The 24,115-nt window shown below is 28.6% G+C and overlaps 1 protein-coding gene across 1 annotated transcript in view; it reads left to right on the plus strand.

Moving 5' to 3' along the window:
• The window catches only part of LOC111686678 (putative neural-cadherin 2), a 358,230-nt gene that overhangs the window by 67,901 nt on the left and 266,214 nt on the right, over positions 1-24,115 (plus strand). The window contains exon 3 of the mRNA XM_046946650.1: positions 6,594-6,624. The gene's annotated coding sequence lies outside the window, so the exon portion shown is untranslated. The remainder of the gene's footprint in view (positions 1-6,593; positions 6,625-24,115) is intronic.

Consider the following 24,115-nt stretch of genomic DNA (forward strand, 5'->3'; position numbering starts at 1 on the left):
GCGTTATGAATTATTTGTTGAAAGTGGTTTAAGACATATATGGCGGGTATATATAAAATCGCACGGCAAGCTAGAGGCGACACATCACAATTTTTATAAATAACCATCATCGCCATCTCTTTCATCATCGTAGTGCTGCTGCTTCCTAACCGACTGTCCTCATTTAGATTTCAACCAAAGTCACTACGGACGAATCCTAAGAACCAAATCAACTTTCGTTATACTAGAATGACTAAGGTATTCATAGTATGAATTTCATACCAACAAAAAATTGTTTTTAAATAAGTACCAAAATAAATGTTGAGATAAATGAAATTCAGCCTTTTCTTTCTGATTCAAAATTCAAGAATGAACATACATTTTTTATTTTCAATATTTTTAAATAACATAAATTAGAAAAGATATTCGATTAAATTGAAATGCTAAGAACAAAGTATATAATAAACAAGAAATAAACAAATTATTTCAACACTCCCACAATTTGTTTAAAATATTAGGGTCTATATTTTAAACAAATTTTAATACTTTTCCACATTATGTCAATACAGACTCCGTATTGACATTATGTGGAAAAGTGTTCAAAAAAATTAAATTTACAATCATTTTAATTGTCCGTATTTTTCTTTTAATCTCTTACGGCCTTTTTTAGCACAATTTGTGAGGCTTTTGCTCATGGTTACGAGCACTACTATATCTTATAAAACCATTTATCATCGATTTGCTTATTACATGATGGAGCTAACTTCCAGGTGTAACCTTCATTTACAGATTTTGAAACTTCTGTAATATTCACATTCCATGGAGTTTTGCATGAGAATTTCATTGTTTGATCATAACTTCCAGACACTTCCTCGACTAATGCTACAAAAGCACTAGCACCTGCAAGAGTATGTTCGAATTTAATTAATCTCATCCTGAGACGAGTTATCAATACTGTGTGAAGAGGTTTCCTTTTGTATAGAACTTAATACATCTGAATTCCCACAAGAATATTCATAAGCGTATTATAAAACATCATTTTCAGAACATAGTTTTTCTTCTATCTCGTTCCTTTCTTTATCATTGTTGATATTCTCTTCTCCTAAACGAAGTTCAACATTTTGTTTCAAAAACATTTTACTTGAATCACTCTTAGTATCATTCGGTTCTCCAGATTCGTGACCTTCAGGCACTAATATCTTTATACACATTGCAGTAACATTTCCATGACGTTGTTCCAGAATAACTACTTTTCTGTCAGATCTTCGTTTAAATTTCGATTTACTATGAAATGTATTTAAATTCTCTGTGAATTATCGTATTGACTGCACTTTTTAGACATTTTATTGATATTTGTGCTAAAACAAATAAATTAAATTTCATCAAATGGGATATATTATTCACAGGCACTTCTGTCATACAATACCCACTCAACGAAAATGTTGTCTGCTAGATCCTCCAGTAATTAACTGTATTTAAAAAATCCTTTTTGTCTATTTTTATGGCAATATTTAGAAAAATTATAAAGATAAGCAGTAACACCTCTAAGCCTTCTAAAATTTTTACCAAAAAGGACATAAACATCCTTAAAAGATAATTAAAATATAGGCATGGATAGTCCCATTGAACTTAAGCGCGTACACCAATATTTAAGCTTATAAAAATAGTATTAAAAACAAATTTTTAACTATTTTTTTACCAAAATCCTAATCTGTTTACATTATTTTTCAGTAAAATTCTAATTCATTCAACTCAAAATGAAAAAAAAAAATTAAAAAAATATGTTGACAAAAAAATAATTAAAAATTTGACGTTATGTTTTTATGACTTTATAATTCGGTACATTTACTCCTTGGATCCTATAGTAATATTCCAAAAATAAAATTTTACAAAAAACTCAGTAATAAGAATAATCTAGCATTACAAAACCGGATCTTTTTTGTACCCAAGCGAGTACAGTGGGAACGAATGGGTTAAGACATTTAATACGATTCATTTAATACATTTATTTCCGCCCAAACGTATGCTATACATTTTCTATTATTAACAATTAGTTGTACGACAGCATATGACGTATACTTTATATAAACGATAATTTTAAATAATTAAAAATTAAGTATACGCAAAATGAGACGTAGAATAAACCCAAAAAGTGTGCTATATCTAAAAGAACTAGAGTGATTTCTTTTAAATTTATTGAAGGCAATTAAGAAATTCCAGATGATTTGAACTTAAGGGCTAGTTTTTGTTTAAAATTAATTGATTACATTCAATATCTTTACCAAATGCAATTTATAACAATTTTACATGGAAAGTACATAAAAGTAAGAAAGATTTCTATTTGCTAAACTATGCGTAAAATTACCATGACAAGCAATATTCTGCATACTAAACAACAATGAAAAATTGTTAATTTAATTTTTTCTTCTTTACTAAAAGCACAACAATATCAAATGCATATATTTTTTAGTGACTGAAAGAAACATAAATACATGTTACAAAATTTGTTACTTTTTGCTATATAAAGGAACAAGTTAAAACTGTATTTTTATTAAAATATCCAAAAATTGTCCGACGTAAAGGGAAAAATAGAATTTAAAGCTATGGGGGCATGGACAACTGCATCACCAGTAACAATAGTAAAAGCGAAATTTTAGTTTGCATAGAAAAAATATATATGTATATTACCAAATTCAACATCAAAAATTTAACAAAATTCTGTTTGTAGACGAAAATGTATAAGTATGTAAATACATTTGTGTGTACATGAGCGCTGTAGTGGCAACAGCTTTTTGCTGAATATAACCATAAGACTTTATGCAAATGTTACAATGGTATTTGTCTGCGGTTATTTTGTTGGCAGTTGGCTTATTTGTGTGTTTATTTTAGGTAACACAGTGTGCTATGTTGTTATGGAAATTTATACGAAAAAAATTTTTTGTACAGGTAGATAAGCATGTGGGAGGAAGTGTGTGATAAAATACAATACAAATATTTGAAAAATATACAAATGCATTTTGTAGTACAAACATTTCAAAAGCATACAAGCATATGATTGCATACTAACAATAATACAATTTGTTATTTTCTTCTTTTAACTCAAACTTGTACTTGCATATACATTAGTATACGTACAAATAAATTAGGTTGGTAGATATTTCACTGAATATTTCGCTACAAATATTTTATCGATACGTCTTTTATGGATATAAATAATTATTTTTCTCAGTTGTAATAATACATAATATCGGATCCTCTTGTTTTAACAAAACAATGTAATGTAAAATGTGTAACAAAAAAATTTAAAAAAATAAAGAAGAACTGAACTAGAACTGAACTAGAACTGAACTAGAACTGAACTAGAACTGAACTAGAACTGAACTAGAACTGAACTAGAACTGAACTAGAACTGAACTAGAACTGAACTAGAACTGAACTAGAACTGAACTAGAACTGAACTAGAACTGAACTAGAACTGAACTAGATCTGAACTAGAACTGAACTATTGGGTGTGCTAGTGTAAATCTAGCTTTAGTTAATTTTATATACATATGTATATCCCAACAAAATATTTGCTTACAAATTCACTAGAAAAATCACTAGAACTCATCGAGTAAAGTACTTACAATTCTACTAGAAAAAGTACTTATTTTTGTTTGAGATGTTTGTTGTTTTTTGTAGAGTTATTTATAAAATATTTATGAAAAAATAAAAATAAAAAGACGACACAGACTGTGGTTGAACTCAGTACCTTCCGTCTACCAGTTGAATGCTGATCTTACTACACCACTGCTTTGTTGTTTTATTGTGGTCAAATAATAGTTTTCACACGCAAATTCTATTTTATTTTTTGTTTGTCTAAAAATAGACAATTGATATCGTGTTCATAAAAAAGGAAAAAAAAACAGAAAAAGTAACTGTTTTATTTTTGTTTGTTTCTTTATTTTGATTTTTTTAAACTTTACCTACAAAGTAAGTCATTAATGAAGTACTTAATGGTAATCATTGTAAGCAAAGATTTTGCTGGGATATAACACAATTTCTGAAATTTAAACAAGAAAATAGAACTTAGGTCGTTATAATCTTTTGAAGTTCAATTGCTCCTGTAATAAGAATTGTGTATTTTAACTGATAACAGAAGTTTTATGCTTTTTCTTTAAATAAATAAACTAATTTTATTGTATCTTCCCATCAAATTTATCAATGAATAAAATAACACTCAATTTAATAAAACAACTAAATGTAAACAAAAATTTAAAAAGTCCTTTATTCGTAATTCTTTTTGCACTACTATATGATATACATATTTACATATTCTTGTATTTATTTTATTGATTTTGTACATTTATGTCCCTATTGAGCTACTTAAGGCCAAATGTCCTTCAAGTTGTTTACATCTCTACTCGTTGTATATTATTATTTACATTTTATTAATTTTCCCTTCTTTACGGTAAATAAACATCAACTGATTTTACATTCTCTTATAAAAATAATCATCTTAATGATAAATATCAGATTAAGTATACTCGTATATCATACACAAAAGGAAATAAAGCATATAAAGTCTATATATACATATGTCTGTGTAAAAATATATTTTTACTTGGTAGTAGTATTATTTCGTATGTATAGACTGACATGTAAAATTCAAAGCACAATAGGGTAGAGTTAAAAATATTGAGGTGTAATCAAAACTATTTTACAAACAATTTCAGAAAAGTCTTCACTTGCCGATATGTATTACACTTAAAATTCATTACCTAGTTTTGCGTGGATATACTATTTTTAAATGCAAAACAACTTTTGATATCATCTAAGATTAAAACCACAAACTGATTCTTTATTAGGCATACGCTATAAAGAATTGACTTTATATTATATTATAAAAAATTAATGTTATTTAAAACTACCTATTATTACCAAGTAATATATAAAATAACTACATTACCCAAAATACTCATAACCGAAATTTTAAAATATTTTGCTGGGATGTTATATGGAAGTGCATTATATTCTAAGTTTTTTAAGTTTTAATGTAGCCTACCCCATTGTACAATGTTATTAAATAAGAAAATTAAAGCTTTATATAACAGTACAAAAACATATAAATTTAATATGTTTCGTTTACATACACTGGCACATTATTTACCTCCATAAGTATTCTTCTGGAAATAACCACAAGACATCTTATCACAGCACAATCTACAACAATAGTTTGAGAAAAAATAGTCGAAACTATTACATGTATCTGAACGGAATACAGGGTTGAAAATACGAATATTTTTAATTAAATTAAAAAAAGTAATTGGTGACTAGTGAAATAGTTGCAGCTATTTATTTCATAGAAAACTTTGGTAATCATTTTTAAAAAAGAATACTTATCACCCTGTTAATTTCCTAGGCATGAAAAGTTACTTGACCTACTACAATTTATGTATGTATTTCTATTATTTGATATACATTGTTAAATATTATGTTGTTACTTTTTTTACCAAAAGTTCCCTCAACAATCTGAATCTAAAGTTTATATATAATATATTACTTTTAGTTCTAAATAGTAGATGTATGTATTTCTCTATAGACGATTTTTCTAAAATAGCTCTATGCAAAATATTTAAATATAAAATTTATAGTTATAAAAGTTCTAGTTCAGTTCTAGTTTAGTTCTAGTTCAGTTCTAGTTCAGTTCTGGTTCAGTTCTAGTTCAGTTCTAGTTCAGTTCTAGTTCAGTTCTAGTTCAGTTCTAGTTCAGTTCTAGTTCAGTTCTAGTTCAGTTCTGGTTCAGTTCTAGTTCAGTTCTAGTTCAGTTCTAGTTCAGTTCTAGTTCATTTCTAGTTCAGTTCTAGTTCAGTTGCGAGTACAGCGAAAAAATTCAAGGTAACTAAGTTTATTACCAGCCAAAATTTGTTCTACTAAATCTTGTGAAGATCGGTTAATAAGTGATCAGAAAATGACTGTAATGCTTGTAACTGTCTTAATAGTAGCAGTGTAGAGGTGAAATTTATCATAAACAAGTTTTATAGCAACAAAAATATTTCTGAAGGCCTTATTTCGAAAATCACTCTTATGTCTATTTTAATTGCGAATAGTAAAATTTAGTTTGTATTAAATAAATAAGAAGACCTGAGAAATTTAATTTTACGGTACAAAATTTTATTGTGGCTATAGAAGATTCGGCATGGCCGAATATATAGCTTTACATTATAATTATGTATAAATTTAGTTTTTTAATTAGATGAGGAATATGTTAACACCTACTTTATATTTAAATATTTTTGAAACAATAAATAAAATTCATAATAAATTTATTGAAGTTTTTTTTTTCATTTATGGCGGTCTTTTAGTAAATGAGCGATAGGAATGTTAGCGATTTGTTTAAGGGTATAACAAAAATGAGATTCTCTAACTAAAATATTAATAAAACGAAACAGTCATCAAATAAATGACGATACTAAGTTATAAACGAGTATGTTTTCATATGCATAAATAAAATATTAGTGGTACATATTTCATTATTATTACTACAACATTTTATATTAGATATTTCTTTTTATTATATATCATATTTAAATATTTATGAAATTTGTCTTCTTTTCTTTTGCTTTATCTTTTAGTTGCTGATATTTTGTTGAAACATTAATAAAGGTAAGTTAAATTTATTAATATTATGTATGTTTATTTTATATGTACATACTTTTAGGCGCCCTAAACATTTTGATTTTATTTATTATTTAATGTTTATTTTTTTGTTAACATTATATCTAAAGTGGCAAAAAGTAAATAGACAAGTTGTAAAATGTTTATTATTGCTATAAAATTGACTGACTACATCATATAAATAAGTATTTGAAACTTAATTATTTAGATGTGGCCAACTGTAAGTATATATATATATTTTTTTTTTTTTGCTTCTACTATATATATTTATTTATTCCAAAGAATTTGGAATTTTTTCATGCTTCTAGAACAGTTATCGTATAATTTTTATGTCTAAATTGTAATTTTTCGCTATAAAAAAGTAATTTTTGAAATGAAAATGTTGCTGTTTAACAAGCTTTTATCGTATTGATAAGCTAATGTTTTTCACTTAAAATTTTGTTGGTTTTCGTGATTTGATGGCCACTTATTGAAAGCATAAAAATACACTTAATTTGATGGTTGTGTAAAATGTGTTGTTAGTAGCAACGTTAAATATGTGGAAGGCTACTTAATACATTTTTTAAGATAAATAAATTATTGACGTTTTTAATTGAATACAAATTTTAAATCAATAAAATTTATATTTAACAAAATTTTTCTTATTTTTTTTTTTAATTATTATATTAATGTATCCAAAGTATCATATAGCAGTGTTTGGCTAAAAATTCTCTAATTAAAGCTTAAACTAAAAATTTCTAAAATCCCATTTTAATTGCCAACAATTATTCAAAAAAATAAAAAATCTCTCAAAATCTCACTTGCCAAATACAGATTTTTTGTTTCTATTTCATGAATATTTTAATTTAACTCTTTCACTAATTTTATAAAATATTGCCAATATTTTCGGCTAAATAAACTAAAAAACGCAAAAAGAAATAATCTCAACAAAAAATGCAAAAAATATATATATATATATTTTAAACAAGCTAGTCTATTAACCTAAAATATGCTGCATAATAAACCAGCAAATCATAGGTTAACCACTTTATGGAGAAAATTCTTTTTACTCTATTTAATCTAAATAATTTGTGTGTGAATATGAAAGTGTGTGTATATATAATAAATACATATGTATATGTGTTTGTGTGTGTTTAGTAATTGTGTATTTTATATGTAACGTTTCAAAATAGAGGGAGTGTTTGTTTAGAATAATGCATGACTGCTGTTGAAGCTTTTTGTATTTATAGAAAAATATGTATACATATGCAATTTTCTACATACATATGTATGTATATGTTTGTAGGTTTTTGCCTTTTTTGCATATCTTATATTTGTATGCCAACAAAAATTTAACAGCAGCAACATCATTTTAAAATATATAATATGAATATAAGCAAAATGAACTAAATTATTCACACATACTTTTAGGAATACACGCGATATATAGTGGGGATATCTGTGAAAAAAAAAAAAAAATTAAAATAAATCTCTTGGTTAGGTTATGTGAAGCCGTTTAAAATGTATATCTATATCGATTTCTCTATCGCCCATTTTTCGATCATGTTCGATAGAACAAAGCAATATGTATATCAGTTTTCAAAACTGTTTCTTAGGTTGGGTTTGGTTAAAAGAAAGTCATACATATGTGGGTCTCTTAAAATTAATATCTATGACCATTTTTCTTTTGCCCATTCTTCGATCATATTAGAAAGCACAAAGCAATGTCTTTTGTTGAAATGTCCTTGGCTGAAAAAAGTCGGATGTGTAATAAATCACATTTTCTTGTCAAGTTATGATATATTGGACCCTGATAAGAATTAAAGACAATTTCTTTATAGGTCAGGTACATTTGTACCAGTACATCCACTATATACTGAGGACGTATCCTGTTATCAGCTTTGGCTAATTTACATAAAGGTAAGAACTGAACATGAATATATGAATTTCTATCTCATAAAAGTCTAGCAGTTTTTCCAAATTTATGCTTGAAATAGTGCTCAAAAACTGCTAACGCTTAGTAAACTTGTACACTGAACTAGTATTATGCTGCTCTATTTGTCCAAAGTGTCCGTCTACAGGAAGAGTAAACTTCATTGAGTCATATTTGAAGCGCCTAATATTGATATGATTTGCTGAAATTAGTTGGAAACAGATAGATTTCCGATTTTGTTGAGTAAGCCCCTGCAGTTGACTTCGGTCTTTATCCCTATGAGTCCATTACGACTTTGCCCATTACTTTTATTGGTTAAAGTCCTTAGGAGTTTTTTTTTAAATCCGAGTTATGACAGTTTTTTTAATATATAAAGGGGCCACATTAATGATTATGCATTTGTACATGTATGTGTTAACAGAAAACCATAGATTTTTATTGCATGTGGTTTTCTTTAGTGGGAGGAACTTTATATATTTTCAGCGGAATAAAAATGGAACATTTTCTATATTAAAAAAATAAAAACAAATTTGTTTTGTTTAAAATATATTTTCTTAGTAAATAACTTTAAAGTATAACGTGTTCTTTCGAATTGAAATGCAAATGGCATTTTCTTAACACAAAATATAAAACGTGCCTTAATTGCATATTCAGTTAATAATTTGGAAATAATTTTTCAAAGATTAGTTTCTATACAAATTTCAAATCTTTTTATAAGCTATTAAACATTTTTTAATATATTCTTAACTTATGTAAACCAAAATTTCTTAACTGCAATTAAAACACTTTTACAGCAACCAACTACAATTACAAACATTTTAAAATTCACATAAACCTAAAAAGAAATCAAATTTAATGACCTTTGCAATTGTACTTAAAAGGAGAAAAAAAAACATAAAACAAACGAAATGATCAAAACCAATATTCATGGTTCATTGAAGCAATTAAAAGTTTTAAAACAAAATACAAATAAATCGTTCAAGCATATAATTTAATATGTCTCCAATAAAGTTTTTGTCGCAATCATAGAAAATATGTAAAATAAAATTAAAGCCAAGTAAAAGAAACAACCCGCATGATTTTTATAACAAAACAAATACATACATAAAACTATTTTTTTAGAAAAAAAAAAAATAGTTTCATTGAAAACTAAAAACTAACCCATTACCTTAAATATCTAATCCACCATAATAAAGAAAGAAAACTGACATTGTTATGAGATACTTTTTTACAAATTGACCAAACCCTTGAAACTATTTATCTTTTTTTCACAACACTACACTTTTACATACAACTAGGAGTAAACGAGCAAACTCTTGTTGTAACTCCCACTCCATTTTTAAAGTGTTTGTAATCGAATTGCATGTTTGTTTGGCATAAAGTTATTTTCCATACAACAAGTACTTTTTACTCGTACTTGTAGTTCTACCATTAACATGCTGCATAGTGAGTAATTTTCTAAAGTATTTTGTAAACAAGTGTCTAACACTTATACAAAAAAATCCATACTTTTATACTTTCACGATATATTCAGATAACACAACAAACGTTTTCTAATGCGGCAGACATCAAGATGTTTCATTTCAATTACTTTGTAATATCTTCAATTTGAAAGATTTGTTAACATTCTGTCGAAACTTCTCTCATATTTTCTTTAACGTGACATCCATAAGTAATATTTCTAAGGCCCGTTAATTGCACCCCAGATATCGTTTTACAGGTAGTTATTCTCCCTGTTAAAATAATTTTTATGTAAAAACTCTCAATTTAACCTTATGATAAAATATAACACATTAAAATAATGGGGGTTTATGTATTTCCTGCTATTACTATCTACAAATATGTTATCCTTTAAAATGTTTGTTGGGACATGACTATAAATGAACTCACCCATTCATATTAAGCAGAACTACATATCAGTAAGGGGGGGAAAAACTTTTATTTCAAGTTAGAAAAAGTCTTCCCATTAAATAAGTTTCAAGACCAACAATATAGAAGATTTTTAAGTTTATTTTATATACATGCGTGTATTCATACTTAGTTTTTAGTTCCAGATAGTTTGAGTACAATAAGAAAAAACAAACAAGTCTTACAATAAACTCTCACCAAGCGGAAATTATTATTTAATACCCTATAATTGGTCAATTGTTGATTTGTAAATGACTAAAATCGTCACTTATATTTTTTACGAAAAACTCCTGCAATTATGAGAGATAAACCAGACATCTATTCACCCAGATTTTAGATTATGTCAAAGGAATACTCAATATATTTTTTAATGTATAACCACGAAGACCAAACCCGAAATATTATACAAGCCAATGATGAAAAAACTATTTTAAATAATTTTAATCAATCTCAGTGTAATTTTGTGTTCTGATTCCGAATATGAAATTCAAAAAGTCGTAAAACTCACCAATTTTCATCCAGAATTTCTTAATGATGACATGCGGAAACATGCCTTTAAAAACACAAAAATTAAATATTGTAGGAGTTATTATAAATTCCTACCATCCTTAAGTGTCGCAAATTACTTTGGAACAAAGCCTATTGAAAATAAATAAAATCGGTCCATTACTTGGCCCCCATACAACCGTCCCCCCGCATAGGGCCTTTGGGCTCACAATTAAGTTAAGTTATGTCAACAAAAATCTGCAAAACTTAGTTTTATAGAATGACATTACCGATTTTTGTAATGATCGGGCTCATTTGACCCTAGACCCCATACAGATTCCTTTTAGAAAATGGCTTGAAGGTCATAATTCACAAGCACTAATAACACTTTTAAATTCTACATATATAACGTCGTGCCCTCAGAAACTGTTAAAACTAGAGTCTTGAAATTATGCATAATAATATTTTTGAACAAAATGGGCGGAATGGCTATAGTGAGCGTGGTACCTTCCATATAAGGAAAATATTAAATAAGTTTATCTCCGAAAATATAACCCTAGGATTCTTAAAATTTTACACGAAGGACTTCATATTCATATAAGTATTTTGGGAAAAACGGATTTTCATCAGAGAGTGAAGGTGTCCATCTAACCCCATATGAATCAAATACAAAAGTTTGAATATGTGAGAATCTAAATAAACTAGCATCTTCAAATGTTACATAAAGAACATCGACGTTCATGTAAACATAAAAAAATATAAGGCAGTCTTTTAATGAGGGTTTGGCCCCTCCCATATGAATTTAATAAAATAAAATTGTATTTTTGCCGAGCAAAGTGAATTTTCGAATTCAAATGACATCTGTCCTGTCCAATATGAAGTGATGTAGATTATCAACCCTGGAGATAATAAATATTGTTTAGTTGTATGGGTGAATAGGTCTGTTGCAAGGAAGAACAAGTCCTAGAGTTTCTTCATTGATATCTGTACAGTGTGAACTGTGGGCCACTTTTTAAGTACACTGTAGTATATCTTTTAAACGTTTCAAATACTTATACGAAAACAAAAAAATAAAAGGGCTTCAGTTCCCTACCAGCGATTAAAAATCTACATCTTTTCTGAATATAGAAAAATCGGTAAGAATGTTTAATCGGGCATGGCCGATCAAAAGAGACCTTTAACAGGTGAGTATGTTAAAAATGTGAATTATTTTTTAATAAAAGTATTTCAAACGTTTTTTACCTTAATTGCAAAATATTTTAATAATTTGATGAAAAAGTACTGTTACGAGCTTCTTAACCAGGTGGGAATCAAAACTAGCACCACCGATCCACCGTGATAGAAACCTTACTTTGCGGAGGCTTATATAAAACTAAGTTTTAGGCTTGGGTCAAATTTCATCAAGCTATCCTACAAATTTCGACCTATAGCGTGAGTACAAGGTTTATATGGACGGGCAGACAGACAGCTACAGTAAGTTAAATATATTCAGAAAGTGACTCTGAGCATGTGGCTATTGAATATGTTTATTCAGTAGCCAGTTTTTCGACATTTTTATGGCCGATATCACAGTATCCAAGCCAGTAATACCAGATCCCATTTAAAAGACATCTAAAGAACACTTCGTTAACAATGCTATCATAAAATTAAATTGCTCTTCTCTGTAATTGTGCAAGTGATGTTTTTAAACAAACTCACACACACACACATCCATATATTCCTTTTGTTTGTATCACTAACCATATTTGTTCCTTGACCACTGATGTTGCTGCCAGAGCTCATTGGTAGTGAGTGGTATTGCCAATAACCAATACATTGTAGTTGAAGTGTATTGCAATTGTAGTTGTTACAATTGTTTTGGTTTTTTTTGCTCTGTATTATGTACATATTTTTTTCTAGCAATTATTGTGGTTGACTTCTAATTGTCGTTTTACAACAAATTCAGTTTTGTTTTATACTGTTCTATTTGTACTTTTCTAGTTCTTATCCATTTTCATTTGATAGTTTTTTTTTTAATTTCACTTTTTTCCTAGAATTTGTTTTGTGTACTTGGCACACTATCAAAGTCCTTATGTTTAAGTATTTTTAACCAACAAATAGAGCTAGCTGGACAGTATACATTGGCAAGAACTATTTTAATGGTTTAATGTTGTTGCAGTATTTGAAGTTTATTTGAACAACTTTATTGCTGCAGAAAACAAAAAAACAATCTAACTACTAACAAACAAAGTATAATTTTATATATAGATTATATTTTCAATTTTATATACATATGTACTTATTTTTTATTTTATATTATTTTATTTTTCAAAACACTTTAAATTTTTTTTGTAAAATGCTACAATTATGTGAATGTTTAAAAGTTCCTTTTAGTACATATTTGTTTTTATTTTATTTTTAATAATTTTTTTAAGTGCTTTATCAATTCACTTTTTATAGACTTGTTATTGCTAATGTTTGAGGTTTTTAGTTGAAGTGGACTTTTGTTTGTTTTTTCTAAAGAGAAATTAAAACTTTATTTTGATATCAATCAGCATAAAAGTAGCACATATTTATAAAAAGCGAAAACAATACGGGATGCAGAACGGTAAGTTTATTTTACATATCTGTCACAAGATAGATATATTAATAAATGTTTTACTCTGCCAAACGATGTTCTCTTAAAAATGTCTACTTAAAAATGAACGCCTTCTTCTATTGTGGCTTTACCTACTAGGTACTATTATTTCAATTTATATTTCGTTGGACTGCTGCTGGCCACTAAACACAAATATTTCTCCTTCTCAATCATCATTAATAGATTGCTTTCACATAAACTCCGTTATATGCCAACTCTTAATCACTTAAATTTTATTACAAATCTTTAACAACACAATTTGCCATAAATATAAATTAAAAACACAAAACTAATATAATAACCCACATAAATAAATAGAAATAAATACGTTAAAAATATAAAAATGAAACTAAATAACAATTTATGAGCAAAAGTTTTCAGATTCAAAAAAGTATTAACTTTTTGATCATAATTTCATTTATTACAATTCTATGGTCAAGTTAACACATCACTGACCCAGTCACTCATTCAGACGGTCGAACTACAACTACTTAGAGTCCAAACAAATCACTAAAACTCTGATTAGTATTTATGCGTGTTTTTCAATTTGTACATGTACAAATGTATATGTCCTTGTATGCTATTTCAAAAGTATGTGTTAAAGTTAACCAAATAGACAGTGAGATTGAATGAATGTATGTATGTTTCAAATGTAAGATACAAAACAATCATATTGTATTTATAATGAATTAATGTATATATGTAGTTGTGTAAGCACCCATGTGTATTGGTGTGTGTTTATATCAGTGTCCGATTTTTAATAAATGTATGTGTTTCCAAATAGTCATCTAACAAACAAACTATTACTTGTTATTGTAGTTGTTGTCTCGTTTTTGTGTTTGGGTATATAGTATGAAAGACTAAAACAAATCCCCAGTGAAAAATTAAAGGATAAATAAACAACTACTGTTACAATATCAAAACACAACAACAACAACAACGAAAACAGTTGTAATACACTCAGAGACATAAATTCGCAGACAAAGACACACTCACTCACAAGTGAATCCCTTAGACTTTATTGTTTTAAAATGAAACAAAACAACCAACCAGCCATGTAACTTGCAACATGTGGAGTGTTTAGTTTTTTGCTACATATATACAAACATATTTGTAGCTACACTTTTATCGGAACAACAGTAAGGATTCTCGACATTTGCAACTCATATGGGGAAATGTAAAAAAACTGTAAGCAATTCTTTGGGCCTACTACGAGACCAATAACTAACTAACTAACTAACTAACTAACTAACTAACTAATTAATTAACTAACTAACTAACTAACTAACTAACTAACTAACTAATTAACTAACTAATTAACTAACTAACTAATTAACTAACTAACTAACTAACTAACTAACTAACTAACTAACTAACTTACTAACTAACTAAAAGTAATTTTTAGTTTTTCCGCAATGCATTAAGCTCAAAATCCTTTATAAGCAAATTTTTGTCTACCACTCATAAATCCTTTTCCCTCCATGTCAAAGAAGAAATCATTCAGATCGCGTTTGTGAAAAAAATCACTTTACTCTAATATCTTGCTTCCGGTGCCACGACAAATACAGATTACAATTAATTGCTAAATTCACGTGGGTCCAAATATGAAACAAACACCGGAAGAGGAGTCTTCATCATAACCACAATATATTACATATGTTTACTTGTCAATGTATCGAGACCTGATCGATTTCGATAGTTTCACAAATTTCATGGAAACTTTTTTAAACAATCACAAAGAAAGTTCAAACAAATTTGAACTTTTAGCGGAAATATCACTAAAATGTAAAAGTATTATGAGTAAATGATTACATTAAATACTTTCATAGCTGGTGTAGTTTGTCATATGTCGATTAAAACTTGTTCTCATGTTTTAGTTAATAATTTATCCCAAATTTATTTTAGTCACGCACATAAGGTTTAGAGCAAATTATAAGTTTTGATTTTTCCCAAAAATCTAAGTTTTACCTTTTTTTACTAGCCAACATTTAAAATTGTCTATTTACTTTAGAAAAACATTTCTATAGTAAATACAATTCGTTTCAACCAATTGTTTTCTTTAGACTGACACGTTTTTAAATAAAAGTCCTTTGTTCGGTTTAGTTGGCCTGTTATTGTTTTTAGTTACGCTTTTGTTCCTTTTTTAACTCGTATCAGTGTGAAATATACCATATGACGGCCATATAGGACGTGATATATTTTCAATGTTGTCATCATCATCAACATGGCTATGTATGTATGTAAGAATGTATGTTTGCAGTGTGTGTTATATTCCAATGCTATAAAAACCAGGCACACTTGCTAAAGTACTAACACAATGATGAACAAAATTGGAGAGAAAAAAAAACTATATAAAAATGTAGACAAAACGGTTGCTTCACCGTCATAAGCAGAAGCAACAGCAAATAACAGTCATGTCATCTTTGTTTATATATTGTTGATGTAAAAGCCTGTTTAGAAGTTTGTGTTATTTTTGTTTGTTTGCCTGGTGGTCCTTCGCTCTTTTGTCGCGGCTTGTTGGGCGCCATATGAGGCACATCATAAATTCTGTATGGAATTTTTTCCATTTCTCTGCATTTTGCAAATTGATATTACTACTCACAGACTCTACAGCAAGATATAAAGAAAAATTTTAAGGATGAACTTTTCCCACCCATACGGTAACTGATTACGTTCTGTCTTGTTATGAGGTTATAGAAATCATTCTACCATTAGCTTGAACTCAATTCAGACACAAACAAAATCACATACTGTTACGAGCAAGAAGAACCCAGCAGTTTTATAATGAGAAAATGAATCCTTTAAAAGTATGTTTGCATGAAATGTATACATTTAAGACATATTTTTATCAGTTTTATAATTTATTGGTTCACATGCCCTTTTTATATAATTTAAAATATGCCATCATAAGTAAATAACCCAATAGCTTTATACTATAGCACAACTTTTTAATCGAATTAAGATCATAATTCACGATTTTCACCACAAACTGCAGGAATGTCCCTGTTTTCATAAGAATGTGTTTAACATGTGTGCTTTGTCTTTCTATTAACTACTTATGCTCTTTTTCCATTTTATTGTTTCTATTGTAATGAGTAAGCGATTGTCTCTGAGTATGTGTGCGTTCATGTGTACATTTGGAAAAATTAACATTATGCTGCCTGCGTATGAGTAATGTTAAAGTTGCTATTAATGCTGATTCATCATACTTTGTTTTAATTTTCTGTTTTGAATTTCCTTATGATTTCTGAAAGTTCTTTAAAAAAAGTAAAAAAAAGAGGACTGACTTCATTGCTTTGAAGCAACAGAAGAATTAGATAATTATAACTTCAAATACTTTATATGTTATTTACTAAAGCAATTTAGTAAATAATTCAGATATTTATTAAAAAAAAAAAACAGGAAAAGTGACGAAAATCCTCGGAGCGACAGAAACTTTAGCTAAGGAAGAAACTGCTTGTACTGAAATACGATGGAAAAAATGGTCATTAATTTGGGTAAAAAAAAATAAGAACTCAGTGTTCTACTATTATTGCTCTATGCTAACTTTGACAGCTGTATTAAAACATAAATGATTCGGTCATGACAGCATTTTATAAAAAGTTAACAGATAGATTATTGGGCAGCTTTGGTCCTTTCCCTAAGGCGTTATTATTTGAAAGTTAAATTTCAGACCAATAACTAATGTAAAAACTCTACAGGATTAGCTTCTCAGCAAGTTTACTTTCTTTAAGTTGTTTAAAAAGCCATTATTTTTCGGCACTACAAGCATCATTATAAACGCATAATACCTTTCATAAAATTGTAGTAATGTCTATGTTTTTTCATTTATCTTCATATATAATTTCTATAAAATAAATTATTATTACTCAAGTAAAATGTCTATAAGATAAACACAGCAGGATTTTGTTACACACAGAAAAAAGATTGATTGGAAATCGGCTACTATGATAAATATTTAGTTAAATTAATTAAAATTCTATTGCTGTTATTAAAAATCTGTAAAATTAACAAATTTTCTATACTCAGTACTAAAAAACCATAATTATAATCGAATGGTGGTTTTAACAATTTCCATATCAATAATTTGAACTGAATTGTATCGTTTATTAATTTTTTTGGAAATTATGTAAATGAAGCCGATTTTAATTTAGAATTAAATCGTCAGAACATCAAATATTAGTCGTTGCAACCAAAAAATAGTAGAGAGTAAAAAATATTGAGCACTGCAACCAATTATCAGTGGTAACATTATTTAAAATTGAATGATAATTATAGGAACCAAATTCGATGTTCACAACCAATAAGTTGGTGATTTTAGTTGACGTTTATAAAAATATATAAAATAAAATGAATTTATATTTAAAAAAAGCCAAATTGAATTTGCGGATAAAAAAATCGGAAAGATCGGATAGAAAAGGTAATGTTAAATATGTTTTTTATCTTCTAATATATTTTTTGTTATTTTAGTTTTCATAATTTTACAGCTGTGAAAAGGCAGTATTCCTTTGGACATGTTGGACAGGATGAAGAGCAAAATTTCCGACACATAAACATCAAATTTTCATCATCAACCATCAACTTATATATCTACATAAGTTTTGTAAGTTTATTCATTCATATTTTATTGTAAATATTTTAAATAAAATTAAATATATTTTAAAATACACAAACTTGTTTTCAATAAATAATATTTCAGTTGCAAATACCAATAATTTCAAACCACATTACCCAATAAATAACAAAAATAGTTATGTACACCATATATTTAGTTATAGTAACCGAATTTTTCAATAATTACAATCGAATTTTGGTATAGTTGTGAGAACCGACTGAATTCGATTGGAAATAAATTCGGTTATCACAACGAATCTGTTTTCTCTGTGTAGCATTGACATGTCATATTTCCTCAAAACGATAAAGTCATGTTGTTATCCTGCTCAAATTATATATTATATATTAAAAAGGAAGTCAATAGGTGCCGTAAATTATTTTTACTGGTTTTAAATGACAACTGACATGTTTTAATTAATTAAAGAAAATGTTCCTTTATGAAATCACATCTCTAAAACTCTATTTATTCTGTCTGATTCAGTCCTTATATGTAGTAAAAATAGCAGACAAAATAATTAAAATAATTAAATAATGAAGCAAAATCAGTTGAGTTGAAGAAAAATTTTGATGTACAACGAAATATGTATATATAAACATCTGTATATATTTCAATAAAAATCATTTAATATATTTTTATTATTTCTACCAAACAAAATGCAAAAAATAAAATCTTCATTTGTTTGTCACTATTTACTTGCACAGCAGTTGTTGTAATATACATATTTCCTCTACGCACAACTGGGATTTATTAATTCTCTTTTCTGACAAATTGTTCCTTGTTCATGATTTTCCACTTTTTTCTTTTATTTAAAATTTTCATTTAACTTGGTGTTTTTGCTGTGAATATGAGTGAAATCTTTTACATGTATCTTTAAAAATTAAGTCCCCATATAGTTGTGCTACGAGTTGCTCGTTAAGACAAACGCAATAAGTACGGTTTTGCAACTGTAGTTAAAGAAAGTTAGAGGTGGGGAAAATAAGAGTGTTGCATGTTTCAAATATGTTGCGCTTAATGAAGTGTACTGGTGTAAAGTAATTGAAAGTAATTCAACAAAAAAATTTACAGACCATCAAAAAAGATATATTGTTTTTATTTATTGTTTTTGTCATTCTATTTGTAACACATCGAAAATTTGTTTAAGACACATTAAAATATATTCTGGGTCCTTATTAGATTCTAAAACGATCTTACAATGTCCGTCCGTCTGTCTTTTGGAAACACCATAGAGTCCAAACGGGAACAGCTATAGAGCTGAAATTTTTTCCAGATAATTTAAATTATTCCAGGTTGTTTGAAAATGGGCAATTTATTTCCACGATTTCGCATAGCCGCCATACAAGGTCCCCTTCCGAAAATTACTTTAAAGCTCATAACTGGCTTAAAGATGTATATATAAATACGACGTAAACATATTTTATAGGAACCTTAATGTTTTTGTAAAATTTTAAAAGGACCGGCCCATAATTGACCCTACGATATAAGTTCCCCTTCAGATAATGACTTTAAGGCACATGACTGTCTAAAAGAAGCATCTATAGCGGTATGATTCGATATTTTATAAGAAACTAAATCTCTTTGTAAGATTCAATATAAACATATTTTATAACAAACTAAATCTCTTTGTAAAATTTTATCGGTACATTATAGACCCTAGCCCTTATATAAGGTACCCATCAGAAAATGAATTTAACTCTCAGTAAGGATACAGCGATTGCACTTGAAGCAAATATGTTTCATACAAGCCAAAATATCTCTACAAAATTTTTTGATTGAAGCTCTTCTTGTACAATATTCCGGAGGGTACATTTGTATGGGTGCTATGTGAAATCGTTAACCGATTTTGCCCATTTTCAATACCAAACATTTCTGATCCATAAAATATATTTTGGGAAAATTTAATCTCAATATCTTTTTTTTTTGGACGCTATAGTGCGAACAACAGACAGACGGACGGACATCTTAGAGTCTTACGAGGTCCCAGAATATATATACATTATGTAGTCTGTGAATAATATTTCGATGACTAACATACGGAATGACAAAATCAATATACAACCCCATCTTTTTTTAATGATGAGTATAACAAAACAATTTGTTTCAGAAACATTAAAAAATATAAAAAATATGCTATAACAAGTTAGAGTGCTATATTCGGCTGTGCCGAATCTTAAATACTCTCCACCAGCTACTTCTATGTTATTACTTTTCTAATTGATCAAATATTTGTAGAAATAAGTTTTCTCATGTCTTTAATAGAAAAAATCCCAAAAGTTAAATCTATTATAAAAGTATACAAAACTAATATTTTTGCCAAATTATGTATCAATAGCTTAATTTGGTAATAAGTAATGTGCGTTTAAGAGATTTTCGTAAAAGAACTTTGTATGGGAGCTATGACGAATTATGTACATAAAGACAATATTTCAGAATTCTACTTGGTAATAAATATTGTGAATCTAAGTGATTTTATGGACCTAGTATGACAGCTATGACATAATATCACTGTAAAACAATTTTATAGTGAATTTATGTAAATAAGAGCAATATTTTTGCTAAATGTATGGATATAAATATTTGGTTATGAGTTATTAGTTATGTTCGTTTTTTCTGATTTTCGGAAGGGAACCTTGTATGTGTGTTTTTCTAAAAGGCACCTTATATGGGAGCTATGATCAATTGTGGACCGTCAGGAAAAACATTTCACAATGTTGTATGGGAGCTATGACCAAATATGAACCGATCGAAAAAAATTTTTCTTTGTAATATTTCTGTATATAAGAGCAATACTTATACCAAATTTTATATCAATATCGTGATTTAGTAATGAGTTATGTGCGTTTAAGTGATTTTCGGGAAGGGACCTTGTATGGGAGCTATGACCAATTATGGACCGATCCAAAAAAGCTTTCATTGTAATATTTCTGTATATAAGAGCAATACTTGTACCAAATTTTATATCGATACCTTAATTTAGAAATGAGTTATGTGCGTTTAAGTGATTTTCGGGAGGGGACCTTGTATGGGAGCTATGTCCAAATATGGACCGATCCAAAGAAACTTCCATGGTTATATTTCAGTATATAAAAGCAATACTTGTACCAAATTTTATATCAATATCTTAATTTAGTAATGAGTTATGTGCGTTTAAGTGATTTTCGGGAGGGGACCTTGTATAGGAGCTATGACCAATTATGGACCGATCCAAAAAAGCTTTCATTTTAATATTTCTGTATATAAGAGCAATACTTGTACCAAATTTTATATCAATATCTTGATTTGGTAATGAGTTATGCGAGTTTAAGTGATTTTCGGGAGGGGACCTTGTATGGGAGCTATGGCCAATTACGGACCGATCCAAAGAAGCTTTCATTGTAATATTTCTGTATATAAGAGCAATACTTGTACCAAATTTTATATCGATATCTTAATTTACAAATGAGTTATGTGCGTTTAAGTGATTTTCGGGAGGGGACCTTGTATGGGAGCTATGTCCAAATATGGACCAATCCAAAGAAACTTCCATGGTTATATTTCAGTATATAAAAGCAATACTTGTACCAAATTTTATATCGATATCTTAATTTACTAATGAGTTATGCGAGTTTACGTGATTTTCGGGAGGGGACCTTGTATGGGAGCTATGACCAATTATGGACCGATCCAAAAAAGCTTTCATTGTAATATTTCTGTATATAAGAGCAATACATGTACCAAATTTTATATCAATATCTTAATTTAGTAATGAGTTATGCGCGTTTAAGTGATTTTCGGGAGGGGACCTTGTATGGGAGCTATGACCAATTATGGACCCATCCAAAGAATTTTTCCTCTGAATAAATTCTATTATCATAGAATTTTAATTTCTAAAATTTTGTGAAGATATCGACATAACGACGGAAGTTATTAACAAAAAAACAAATTTCCGGGAATATGTACTTTTGTATGGGAGGTATATGAAATTGTGTACCGATTCTAGCGATTTTCTACAGATATTAAGCTTTTGTGCGGAAACGAACGTATGCCGATTTTTGGGGAATTATATTGCATAGTTTTCGAGATAATTATATCAGAATGTGTAAAAAATGCTTATTTTTTTCGAGGTTGTTTCAAATTTTGACTCATAACTTTTCCCGATGTGAACCGATTTTGCCCATTTTCAATACCAAACTGCTTAGGAAAACAGTAAATATTTTCGGTGAATTTGGTTGATGTCCTTGGCTTTGTTTTAACGTGAGCGTGTTTTAGGCAGACAGACGGACATAGCTAAATCGACTCAGAATTTCATAAGGACCAAGAATAAGTATATATACTTTGTTGGGTCTCAGACGAATATTTCTTGGTGTTACACACAGCATGACAAAGTTTTATATACCCTCTATCACCACTGATGGTGATGGAGGGTATAAAAATGTTGGAAAATAAATGCAATTTTAAGAAAAGTATGCAATTTATGCATTTGTAACAAAATATGCAAAAATATGTTACAAAAAATTGATGCCATTTTATAGCAAATTTTTTGACTCGAAAAGAAAGCTAGTTAAAATTTATTTTGAGTTACTGACTAACAACATGCATATGCATAGAAATCCTGGCTCTGGTCATTAACATTTTTAAAACGTGCAAAATTTAAGTATTTAAAATGTTTGGCAACTTTATACAAACTGTTAAAAAAGGTTAATGTTTTCAACTAAACAAAGTTTTTAGTATTTATCTGTATCCATACTCTGCACATTATAAATCTTAATTTAATTATTTCTATATATTAATTTTTCAAAAAAATATGTTTTACTTCGAGAAGCACGAACATTTCCAAATGTATAATCATGATTTACATCTTATCTAATGGCACTATGTAGGAGCGCTCATATGATACTCCATTCGTTTATAGGGAACCTGTGGCACTGGTTAAGGAGCGCACAACAGGCCCGATAGAGGCCTAGGATTTGATGTGTCAAAATCCTCCTTTTAAACTAACTAACTAGTTGACTTTTTACCTTACACTTCCCATGTATTTTTAAAATTTGACAATTTTCCACTAGAAATCCGGTAACGATTTCAAATGGCTCAATGAGAATTTGTTCTCAAGTGTACGATTATAAGGACAACAAAAGCAGCTCCACATCTAAAGAGCCACATTTGGATCGCTTCTTCTGTATAGTATAGCCTATAGTCTACAACTCTATAGTACAGTCTATAGTCGTTCTTTAGTCTTTATTTGGTTTGCCTTTTGATCGCTAAATTGGGCAGGCTACCTACAGTAGGCGTGGCACCTTCCAAATAAAAACAATGCTTAATAAAGTTATTCTTAGAATATATAACAGCTAGTAAAATTTGTAACATACAAAAATATTGGTCTAATACCCACCTTAAAGTATACCGATCGATTCAGAATCATTTTTTGATTCGATTAAGACACGTCCGTCCGTCCGTCCGTCCGTCTGTCCGTCTGTCCGGCTAGCTGGCTGTCCATGTAAACCTTGTGCGCAAGGTACAGGCCGCAATTTTCAAGATTTTCAAGAATTTGGACCAAGCACAGGGACGAAGCCTATTGAAAATGTTTGAAAACGGTCCATTATTTCACCTAGCCCCCATACAAACGTACCTCCCGATTTGAACTTTTTATGCCATAATTATGTCAAATATTCTTCTATCTCTAAAAATTGGCACAAATATGTTCTATATATGTATAAATGACACTGCAGATTTTTGTAAGTATCGGCCTATATTTGACCCTAGCCCCCATACAAACCCCCCTTCAAAAAATGACTTAAACGTCTAAAATTGACTTGTAACCATTTGTATCGCAATGAAACTCAACAAAACTAACTGTTATTTAGAAATATATTCTTTTCCCAAATTTACCGAGGATCGGCCCATATTCGACCTATAGAAATTTTAGTTTTTTATCAATAAATGGCTTAAATATTTTGGAATTATGGTA

The sequence above is a fragment of the Lucilia cuprina genome, chromosome 2 (genome assembly GCF_022045245.1).
Source record: "Lucilia cuprina isolate Lc7/37 chromosome 2, ASM2204524v1, whole genome shotgun sequence".
Classification (NCBI taxonomy): Eukaryota; Metazoa; Arthropoda; class Insecta; order Diptera; family Calliphoridae; genus Lucilia; species Lucilia cuprina.